Genomic DNA, 11,989 nt, shown 5'->3' on the forward strand with positions numbered 1-11,989 from the left:
TAAATAGTGCCGCAGTGAATATTGGGGTGCATATATCCTTTTGAACTGTGGTTTTCTCTGGACTTATACCCAGGAGTGGGATTGCTGGATCAAACGGTAATTCTGTTTTTTGTTTTTTAAGGAACCTCAAATGGCACCCCACTCCAGTGCTTTTGCCTGGAAAATCCCATGGACGGAGGAGCCTGGTAGGCTGCAATCCATGGGGTCGCTGGAGTCGGACATGACTGAGCAACTTCACTTTTACTTTTCACTTTCATGCATTGGAGAAGGAAATGGCAACCCACTCCAGTGTTCTTGCCTGGAGAATCCCAGGGATGGGGAAGCCTGGTGGGCTGCCGTCTATGGGGTCGCACAGAGTCAGACACAACTGAAGCGACTTAGCAGCAGCAGCAGCAGCATACTATTCACCATAGTGGCCGAACCAACTTACTAATACATTCCCACCAACAGTGTAGGAGGGCTCCCTTTTCTCTACATCCTCTCCAGCATTTATTGTTTGTAGATGTTTTTGATGGTGGCCATTCTGACCAGTGTGAGGTGGCACCTCATTGTACTATTCATTTGCATTTCTCTAGTAATTAGTGATCGGAGAAGGCAATGGCACCCCACTCCAGTACTTTTGCCTAGAAAATCCCATGGACGGAGGAGCCTGGTGGGCTACAGTCCATGGGGTCGATAGAGTCAGACATGACTGAGCGACTTTACTTTGACTTCTCACTTTCATGCATTGGAGAAGGAAATGGCAGCCCACTCCAGTGTTCTTGCCTGGAGAATCCCAGGGACGGGAAGCTTGGTGGGCTGCCGTCTATGGGGTCGCGCAGAGTCGGACACGACTGAAGAGACTTAGCAGCAGCAGTAATTAGTGATACTGAGCTCCCTTTCTTGCGCCTCTTGGCTGTCTGTCTGTAGGTCTTTTTTGGAGAAAGATCTAGTAAGATCTTCCACCCATTTGATTTGATTTTTTGTTGTTGTTGTTCTTTGATCTTGAGCTGTGTGAATTGTTTGTATATTTTGTAGACTAGTCTCTTGTCTCTTTCGTTTGCAAATATTTTCTCTCATTCTGTGGGGTTTTTTTTGTTGTTGTTGTTGTTTGTGGGTTTTTTTTGATGGTTTCCTTTGCTGTACAAAAGCGTTTGAGTTTAATTAGGTCTCATTTGTTTACTTTTGTTTTTATTTTCATTACTCTAGGAGATGGATCAAAAAAGATATTGCTGCTGTTTATGTCAAGGAGTGTTTTTCCTATGTTTTCCTCTAAGTTTTATAGTATCTAGTCTTATGTTTAGGTCTTTAGTGCATTTAAAGTTTATTTTTGAGTAGTGGTGTTAGGGAGTGTTCTAATCTCATTAATTTACATGTAGCTGTTCAGTGTTCCCAGCACCAGTTATTAAATAGATTTATCTTTTCTCCATTGTATATCATTGCCTTCTTTGTCATAGATTAGGTCACTATACATATGTGGATTTATCTCTTGACTTTATATCTTTTCTCCATTGATCTGTATTCCTGCTTTTGTGCTGGTACCATACTGTTTTGTAGTATAGGCTGAAGTCATAGAGCCTGATTCCTCCAGTTCTGTTTTTATTTTTCAAGATGGTCTTGGCTATTTGGAGTCTTTTGTGTCTGTAACTATACTTTTGCTTCCTCCAGGGAGTCCCATAAGTAGAACCATTCTATATATAGCCTCCTGAGTCTGGCTTTCTTGACGGGAGGTTTTGACATATTGTTTGGATCAGCAGTTAATTCTTTTATATTGCTGAGTAATATTTCTTTGTATGGACAGACCACAGTTTACGAATCCATTTATTTTTTAAGTAAAGTTGACTTATTTCCAGACTTGAAGGATTATCAGTAAAGCTACTGTAACAATCCACATACATTTTTTTTTAAGCATGAACATAAGTTTTTTCTTCTCTCGAGTAAATATCTAGGACTAGGATTTCTGGTTTGTATGGTGGATATATACAGAACTTGATCAGAACCCAGGAAGTTGTGTTCCAGAGTGGCCGCCCCAGTTTGTGTTTTCAGCAGCAGTGTGTGAGAGTTCCAGCTGGTCTGCATGCTCACCTGTACTTGATATTACTGTTTTTGTTTTTTTAATTAAAATGTTCCCTAGGAATGTAATGACATCTCATTGTGGTTTTGCTTTGCATTTTCCTAATGTCTGTTCATGTTCAATTCGTTTACATATGCTTGGTTGCCAGCCATATAGCTTCTATCATTCCATTTATTTCTGCATTATACTGTGTGTGTTTGCATATACTTTAGCTACTATTATATTTGAGTTTATTATATAAATTAAAATCTATAACTATGTGCTTCTGTATAAAAATGCAAATAATTGTTATATATTAACCTAGAATCCTAAGACCTTGTCAGATTCACTTACTGGTTCTAATAGTTTCGTCAGTTCCTAAGGTATCTGTGTGAACTACTATGTGATCGGAACAGTTTTGCTTCCTTCTCAAATACTACAACTGTTTAATGTTTTAAATTAATTTGTATTGGAGTATAGTTGCTTTATAATGTTGTGTTAGTTTCTGATGTATAGCGAAGTGAATCAGTTGTATGTATACATGTATCCCCTCTTTTTTTAAATTTCCTTTCAGTTTAAGTCACTACAGAGCATTGAGTAGAGTTCCCTGAGCTAAACAAAAGGTTCTCATTCGTTACCTATTTTATACATAGTATCAGTACTGTATATTTGTCAATCCCAGTCTTCCCCTTCATCCCAAACCCTCCCGGCTTGGTGTCCATACATTTGTTCTCTAAGTCCTTGTCTCTCTCCCTCTGCTTTGCAAATAAGATTATCTATACTGTTACCCCAGATTCCACACATTTGCATTACTATATGATATTTGTTTTCTTCTTTCTGACTTATTTCACTGTGTATGACAGTCTCCAGGTTCATTCAGATCTCTGCAAACGACCCAGTTTTATTCCTTTTTATGGCTGAGGAATATTCCATAGTGGTCTTTCCTGGTGGTTCAGTGGTAAAGAATCTGCCTGCCAGTGCAGGAGGCATAGGTTTGATCCCTGGCTCAGGAAGATCCTCTGAAGAAGGAATGGCAACCCACTCCAGTATTCTTGCCTGGGAAATCCCATGGACAGAGGAGCCTGGTGGGCTACAGTCCATGGGATCTGAAAAGAATCAGACACAACTTAGTGACTTAACAACAATAATATTCCATTGGACATATGTACCACATCTTTTTGAGCAAACTCTAGGAGATATGAAGGATTGGGAAGCCTGGTGTGCTGCAGTTCATGGGGCTGCGTGGACTGTCAACAGCAAGAGTCAGACACAACATAGTGACTGAACACCAGCAACCACCACATCTTTATTTATTCCTCTGGCTATTCGTGGGACACTAAGGTTGCGTCCATGCCCTGGCTGTTGGTAATAGTGCTCCATGAACATTGGGCTTCATGTGTCTTTTGGAATTATGGTTTTCTCTCAGAGTATGTCCAGTAGTGAAATTGCTAGGTCATATCATAGTTCTATTTTTAGTGTTTCAAGAGACTTCTATACTGTTCTCCATCAGTTCAGTTCAGGCGCTCAGTCATGTCTGACTCTGTGACCCCATGGACTGCATCACGCCAGGCCTCCCTGTCCATCACCAAATCCCAGAGTTTACTCAAACTCTCGTCCATTGAGTTGGTGATGCCATCCAACCATCTCATCCTCTGTCGTCCCCTTCTCCTCCTGCCTTCAGTCTTTCCCAGCATCAGGGTCTTTTCAAATGAGTCAGTTCTTCGCATCAGGTGGCCAAAACACTGGAGTTTCAGCTTCAGCATCAGTCCTTCCAATGAATATTCAGGACGGATTTCCTTTAGGATGGACTGGTTGGATCTCCTTGCAATCCAAGGGACTCTCAAGAATCTTCTCTGTTCGCCATAGTCGTTATATCAGTTTGCATTTCCACTGTCAGTACAAGAGGGTTCCCTTTTCTCCACACCCTCTCCAGTATTTATTGTTTGTAGATTTCTAAATAATAACAATTCTGATTTGTGTAAGGTGGTACCTCACTGTAGTTTTGATTTGCATTTCTCTAGTAATTAGTGATGTAGAACATCTTTTCTTATGTTTTTTGGCCATTTGCATGTCTTCATTTGAGAAACGTCTACTTATGTCTTCCACCTATTTTTTTGATTGAGTTGTCTACATAGAGCTGCATTCACTGTTAGTATATTTTGGAGATTAATCCTTTGTCAGTTGCTTCATTTGCACATATTTCTCTCATTCTGAGGGTTGCTGTTTCATCTTTTTTATGGTTTCCTTTGCTGTGCAAAAGCTTTTAAGTTTCATTAGGTCCTATCTGTTTATTTTTGTTTTTATTTTCATTACTCTAGAAGGTGGCTCAAAAAAGAATCTTGCTGTGACTTATATCATAGAATGTTGTGTCTATGATTTCCTCTTAAGAGTTTATGATTTCCTCTTAAGAGTTTCATAGTATCTGGCCTTGTGTTCAAGTCTTTAATCCACTTTGAGTTTACTTTTGTGTACAGTGTGAGGGAGTATTCTAATTTCTTTTGTTTACCATGTAGCTGTCTATTTTTCTCAGTACCGCTTATTGAAGAGATGGTCTTTTCCCAATTGTATATTCTTGCCTCCTTTGTCATAGATTAGGTGACCATATGTGTATGGGTGTATCTCTGGGCTTTCTATCATATCTTTTACTTCTTTTCCTTGCCTTATGTTAAGAGTTTGAACTGTGGTAAAATTTTGAAAAGAAATACTGAGAATGGGCATTCCTTTTGCTGATGTTAGCAGCAAAGTGGCCAATATTTTATCATTAAGTATGGTATTACCTGTATATTTTTCATAGATGCTCTTTGCCAGATTGTAGAAGTTGTCCTACTAATTTTCAGAGTTTTTAATCATGACTATATGTTGAATTTCTAGTGCTTTTGATGCTGAAAATCCAGCCTCTGTGCCCCAGTGCTGAATGGGATGTTGAAGACAAGAGTTTTGGGTGCAGGAGAAAAGAATAGCTTCATTGCTTTGCCAGGCAAAGGGGGACACAGCAGTGTCATAACTTCAAAACCAAATGTCTCAACCCAGAAGGATTTTGTGAGGAGTTTTATGTAGCAAAGGTGAAGATGCTGGTAAGGATCTGGGTGTGTGCAGGGCCAGCACTCCTTCAATCTGGGCCTCAGCTGATCTTTTTTTTTTTTTTTTTTTTAATAAATATAATCGCTTTACAGTATTGTGTTAGTTTCTGCCCTTCAGTGAAGTGAATCAATCATATGCATGTATATCCCCTTTGTCAGGCTTCCTTGGTAGCTCAGCTGGTAAAGGATCCACCTGCAATGCAGGAGACTCCAGTTCTAGTCTTGGGTTGGGAAGCTCCCCTGGAGAAGGGATAGGCTACCTACTCCAGAATTCTTGGACTTCCCTGGTGGCTCAGATGGTAAAGAATCCACCTGCAATGTGGGAGACCTGGGTTCTATCACTGGGTTGGGAAGATACCCTAGAGGAGGGCATGGAAACCAGTCCAGTATTCTTTCCTAGAGAATCCCCATGGACAGAGGGGCCTGGCGGGCTTTAGTACATGGGGTTGCAAAGAGTCGAACATGACTGAGTGACAAAACATAGCACAGCATCCCCTCTTTCCTGGAGCTCCCACCCACTACCATCCCACCCCTAGGTCTTCACAGAGCGTGAAACTGAGGTCTCTCTGCTATACTACAGCTTCCCACTAGCTACCTATTTTATACATGTAGTGTATATTGGTCAATCCCAATCTCCCCCTAATTTGTCACCCTCACCCCATGTCTGTAGGTCCATTCTTTAAGTCTGTGTCTCTATTCCTGCCTTAGAAATAGGTTCATCTATACAATTTCTCTGATTCCACATGCATGCATTAATATGCAGTATTTGTTTTTCTCCTTCTGACTTTACTTCACTCTGTGTGACAGACTCCATCCAGGTCCACCCATGTTTCTACGAATGACCCTGTTCCGTTCCTTCTCGTGGCTGAGTAGTATTCCATTGTGTGTATGTATCTTCCTTGCCCACTCGTCTGCTGTTAGACATTTAGATTGTTTCCACATCCTGGCTTTTGTGCACAGTGCACCAGGGAGCATTGGGGTGCATGTGTCCTGGATATATGTCCAGTAGGGGATTGGTGGGTCATACAGTTTAGTTTTTTAAGGAGCCTTGATCTGCCTCTTGAGAAATTTGTATGCAGGTCAGGAAGCAACAGTTAGAACTGGACATGGAACAACAGACTGGTTCCAAATAGGAAAAGGAGTTCGTCAAGGTTGTACATTGTCACCCTGTTTATTTAACTTCTATGCAGAGTACATCATGAGAAACGCTGGGCTGGAAGAAACACAAGCTGGAATCAAGATTGCCAGGAGAAATATCAATAACCTCAGATACGCAGATGACACTACCCTTATGGCAGAAAGTGAAGAGGAACTCAAAAGCCTCTTGATGAAAGTGAAAGTGGAGAGTGAAAAAGTTGGCTTAAAGCTCAACATTCAGAAAACGAAAATCATGGCATCCGGTCCCACCACTTCATGGGAAATGGATGGGGAAACAGTGGAAACAGTGTCAGACTTTATTTTTCTGGGCTCCAAAATCACTGCAGATGGTGACTGCAGCCATGAAATTAAAAGATGCTTATTCCTTGGAAGGAAAGTTATGACCAACCTAGATAGCATATTCAAAAGCAGAGACATTACTTTGCCAACAAAGGTCCATCTAGTCAAGGCTATGGTTTTTCCTGTGGTCATGTATGGATGTGAGAGTTGGACTGTGAAGAAGGCTGAGCGCCGAAGAATTGATGCTTTTGAACTGTGGTGCTGGAGAAGACTCTTGAGAGTCCCTTGGACTGCAAGGAGATCCAACCAGTCCATTCTGAAGGAGATCAGCCCTGGGATTTCTTTGGAAGGAATGATGCTAAAGCTGAAACTCCAATACTTTGGCCATCTCATGCGAAGAGTTGACTCATGGGAAAAGACCCTGATGCTGGGAGGGATTGGGGCAAGAGGAGAAGGGGATGACAGAGGATGAGATTGCTGGATGGCATCACTGACTTGATGGACGTGAGTCTGAGTGAACTCCGGAAGTTGGTGATGGACAGGGAGGCCTGGCGTGCTGCGATTCATGGTGTCACAAAAAGTTGGACACGACTGAGCGACTGATCTGATCATACTGTTCACCACAGTAGCTGTATCAATTTACAGTTCCACCAACAGTGCAAGAAGGTTCCTCCATACCCTCTGCAGCATGTATTATTTACAGATTTTTTGAAATTACTATCTTTTAAAAATATTTATTTGTATTTTGACTGTGCTGCATCCTCTTTGCTTTCAGCAGGTTTTCTCTAGCTGTGGCAGTGTGGGCCACTCTTGGTTGCAGTGTGCACGCTTCTTACTGTGGTGGCTTCTCTTGGTGCAGAGCATGGGGTCAAGGCACTTGGGCTTCAGTAGTTGTGACTCACAGGCACTAGAGCTCAGGCTCAGTAGTCGTGTGAATAGGCTTAGTTGCTCCAAGGCACATGGAATCTTCCCGGAACAAAGATTGAACCCATGTCCCGTGCATTGTGAGTTGGAGTCTTAACCACTGTACTACCAAGGAGGTCCTGTTTATAGATTTTTTACTGATGGCCATTCTGATTGGTGCGAGGTGATACCTCATTGTACTTTTTATTTTCATTTCTGTAATGACGTTGAGCATCTTTTCATGTGCCTTTTCACCATCTGTACATCTTCATTGGAGAGGTGTCTACTTAGGTGTCCCAACCATTTTTTGATTGGGTTGTTTGTTTTTATAATACTGAGCTGCATGAGCTGTTTATATACTTTAGAGATTATTCCTTTGCCTAGTGCTTTGTTTGCAAATACTTTTTCCCATTCTGAGGGTTGTCTTCTTATTTACGATTTCCTTTACTTCAACTTTTAGGTTTAATTAGGTCCCATTTTTATTTTCAGTGCTCTAGTTGGTGGATCAAAAAAGATGTTGTGATTTAGATCAGAGTGTGTTTTCTCTATATTTTTCTCTAAGTTTTATAGTGCTTTACATTTATGTCTTTAATCCATTTTGAATTTATTTTTGTGAGTTTTGCCACCAGAACACACTGGTCATAGCAAACACCCTCTTCCAACAACACAAGAGACAACTCTGTACTATCTGATGGACATCACCAGATAGTCAATACCAAAGTCAGATTGATTATATTCTTTGCAGCCAAAGTTGGAGAAGCTCTATACAGTCAGCAAAAACAAGACCTGGAGCCAACTGTGGCTTAGATCATGATCTCCTTACTAAAAGATTCAGGCTTAAATTGAAGAAAGTAGGGAAAACCACTAGAGCATTCAGGTATGATCTACATCAAATCCCTTATGATTATACATCAGAAGGAAAGTCCAATGCTGTAAAGAACAGTATTGCACAGGAACCTGAAATGTTAGGTCCATGAATCAAGGTAAGTTGGACGTTGTCAAACAGGAGATGGCAAGAGTGAACGTCAACATTCTAGGAATCAGTGAACTATCATGGACCGGAATGGGCAAATTTAATTCAGATGACCACTATATCTACTACTGTGGGCAAGAATCTCTTAGAAGAAATGGAGTAGCCTTCATAGTCAACAGAAGAGTTCAAAATGCAGTACTTAGATACAATCTCAAAAACGACAGACTGATCTCTGTTCGTTTCCAAGGCAAACCATCCAGTATCACAGTAATCCAAGTCTATGACCCAACCACTAATGCTGAAGAAGCTGAAGTTGAACGGTTCTATGAAGACCTACAAGACCTTCTAGAACTAACACCAAAAAAGATGGCCTTTTCATCATAGGGGACTAGAATGCAAAAGTAGGAAGTCAAGAGATACTTGGAGTAACTGGCAAGTTTGGGCTTGGAGTACAAGATGAAGCAGGGCAAAGGCTAACAGAGTTTTGCCAAGAGAGTGCCCTGGTCATAGGAAACACCCTCTTCGAACAACATAAGAGATGACTCTACACATGGACATCACCAGTTGGTCAATACAAGATTATATTCTTTGAAGCCAAAGATAGAGAAGCTCTATACAGTCAGCAAAAACAAGACTGGGAGCTGACTGTGGCTCAGATCATGAACTCCTTATTGCAAAATTCAGACTTAAATTCAAGAAGGTAGGGAAAACCACTAGGCCATTCAGGTATGACCTAAATCAAATCCCTTATGATTATACAATGGAAGTGACAAATAGATTCAGGGGATTAGATCTGATATACAGAGTGCCTGAAGAACTATCGACAGAGGTTCCTGACATTGTACAGGATGTGGTGATAAAACCATTCCCAAGAAAAAAGAAATTCAAAAAGGCAAAGTAGTTGAGGAGGCCTTACAGATAGCTGAGAAAAGAAGAGAAGCAAAAAGCAAAGGAGAAAAGGAAAGATCCATCCATCTGAATGCAGAGTTCCAAAGAATAGCAAGGAGAGATAAAGCCTTTCTAAGTGATCAATGCAAAGAAATAGAGGAAAACAAGAGAATGAGAAAGACTAGAGATCAAGATTGCTGGGAGAAATATCAAGCTCAAATATGCAAATGATAACACACTATTGGCAGAAAGCAAAGAGGAACTAAAGAGTCTCTTGGTGAGAGTGAATGAGGGGAGTGAAAAGCTGGCTTAAAACTCAGCCTTCAAAAAACAAAGATTACAGCATCCAGTCCCATCCCTTCATGGGAAATAAATGGGGGGAAAGTGGAAACAGAGACATTTTATTTTCTTGGGCTCCAAAATCTCTGCAGACAGTGACTGCAGCCATGAAATTTAAAGATGCTTACTCCTTGGAAGGAAAGCTATGACAAACCTAGACATCATATTAAAAAGCAGAGACATCACTTTGCCAACAAAGGTCCTTATAGTCAAAGCTATGGTTTTTCCAGTAGTCATGTACAGATGTGAGAGTTGGACCATACAGAAGGCTGAGGGTCAAAGAATTGATGATTTTGAATTGTGTTCTGGGGAAGACTCTTGAGAATCCCTTGAATATCAGGGATATCAAACCAGTCAATCCTAAAGGAAATCAGCCCTAAATATTCATTGGAAGGACTGGTACTGAAGCTGAAACTCCAATATTTTGGCCACCTGTTGTGAAGAGCTGACTCACTGGAAAAGGCCCTAATACTGGGAAAGACTGAAGGCAGGAGAAGAAGGGAGCAACAGGATTAGATGGTTGGATTGCATCACCAACTCAATGGACATGAGCTTGAGCAAACTCTGGGAGATAGTGAAGGACCCGGAAACCTGGTTTGCTGCAGTTTATGGGGTCATGAAGAATTGGATACAACTAAGAGACTGAACAACAGCATAGTGTTAGATATTGTTCTTATTTCATTCTTTTATATGTCACTGTCCAGCTTTTCCAGCACCTCTTATTGAAGTCTTTCTTGTCTCTATTGCATATCCTTTCCTCCTTTGTCATATGTGAATTGCCCATAGATGGGTGGGTTTATCTGTAGGCTTTCTATCCTGTACCATTGGTCTATATTTCTGGTTTTATGGTAGTACCATACTTTCTTGATTACTGTGGCTTTGTTATATATTTTGAAGTTGGGAGCCTGATTCCTCCAGCTCTGTTTTTCTTTCTCAAGATTGCACTGGCTGTTTAGGATTCACATGTTCTCCTCAAGAGCTTCTCTGGTCCTTTAGTCTACAATAAAGAATGTTAATATCTTTAATTTGTTGGGGGTTTTATTTCTGTAAAAGAGTGCAAAGATACTGTTATTTGTATCCCTTGACTTGGAACCAGGACCCTGTCCGAGGCTACACTTCTGTGTCTTGCCTGCTCCTCACTTGCCTCTGCATCCCCTCCCTTACCTGACTGACAACTGTTTGAAAGGTTTCTGTGTCCAGGAGCCCCACAGGGTCCAGCTCTGTTTCACTTATTGTGCAACTAGATAGATCATAGTTTTGTTTTTTTTTTTTATCAGCCTGTAATATGATAAGTAACACTGATTGTTTTTTAAATGTTGAATCCACCTTGCATTACTGAATAAACCCAACATTATCCAACCTGGATTCAATTTGCTAATACTAGAGATACTTGTTTTTGTGTTCGTATGGATATTAATATGTAAATTCTTTTTTGGTAGTATCTATTTGAAGTTTGTTATCAGTGTATTCTGGCCTCAGATGAAAGGAAGACCTTTCCCTCTATTTGCTGAGCAAAAACTGTGCAAATTTCGTGTCATTTCTTTCTCAAGTGGTTGATAAATTTGACCACTGAAACCATCTGTGTCTGGAATTATCTTTGTAAGAAGTTTGTTGAACTAAACTCCATTTCTTTAATAGCAAAGGGCTATTCAGATGTTAAAATGTCATCCAAGGTCAATTTTGGTAAGTTGTATTTTTCAAAGGATTTGTCTATTTCATCTACAATATCAAATTGTTTGCCACACCAATTAGTGTATAGAATAGTAACGTGAGTCAGGTGCCAACCAGGGAGCAGGCAAGAATAACAAGTAAACAGTTACTGAGCCCTTCCCCTTTACTAGGGGATAACATGACATTTAAGCCTGGCAGTTCCCTGGGATAGGTTCTATTGATAGTCTCATTTTACAAAGGAAGTTGGTGTCACTTGTCCCGGGTCACACGGGTATGCAGTACAGATGGGTGTCTAACAACCCCAGGGCCAGAGAAAGGTGCTGCTGCTGCTGCTGCTAAGTCGCTTCAGTCGTGTCCGACCCTGTGCGATCCCATGGACTGCAGCCTACCAGGCTTCTCCGTCCGTGGGATTCTCCAGGCAAGAACATTGGAGTGGGTTGCCACTTCCTCTCCAAGAGAAAGGTGCGGTGAGGTATAATTAAAATAAAAGTACAGCCACTGGTCCCTAGGGTCCCCCCAGGAGCAAAGCCTGGCTGTGCAGGACTGGGAAGAACTCAGGAACCTTGCTGAAGGTAGGGTACGCTGCCGGCTGCGAAGTGGGAGAGACCGGGAGAGCTTGGTAAAGTACCGCCCACTCCCTTCCGTGACTTCCCATTTGCTGTCAGC

This window comes from Bos indicus x Bos taurus, chromosome 22, assembly GCF_003369695.1.
Source record: "Bos indicus x Bos taurus breed Angus x Brahman F1 hybrid chromosome 22, Bos_hybrid_MaternalHap_v2.0, whole genome shotgun sequence".
In the NCBI taxonomy this organism is placed as follows: Eukaryota; Metazoa; Chordata; class Mammalia; order Artiodactyla; family Bovidae; genus Bos; species Bos indicus x Bos taurus.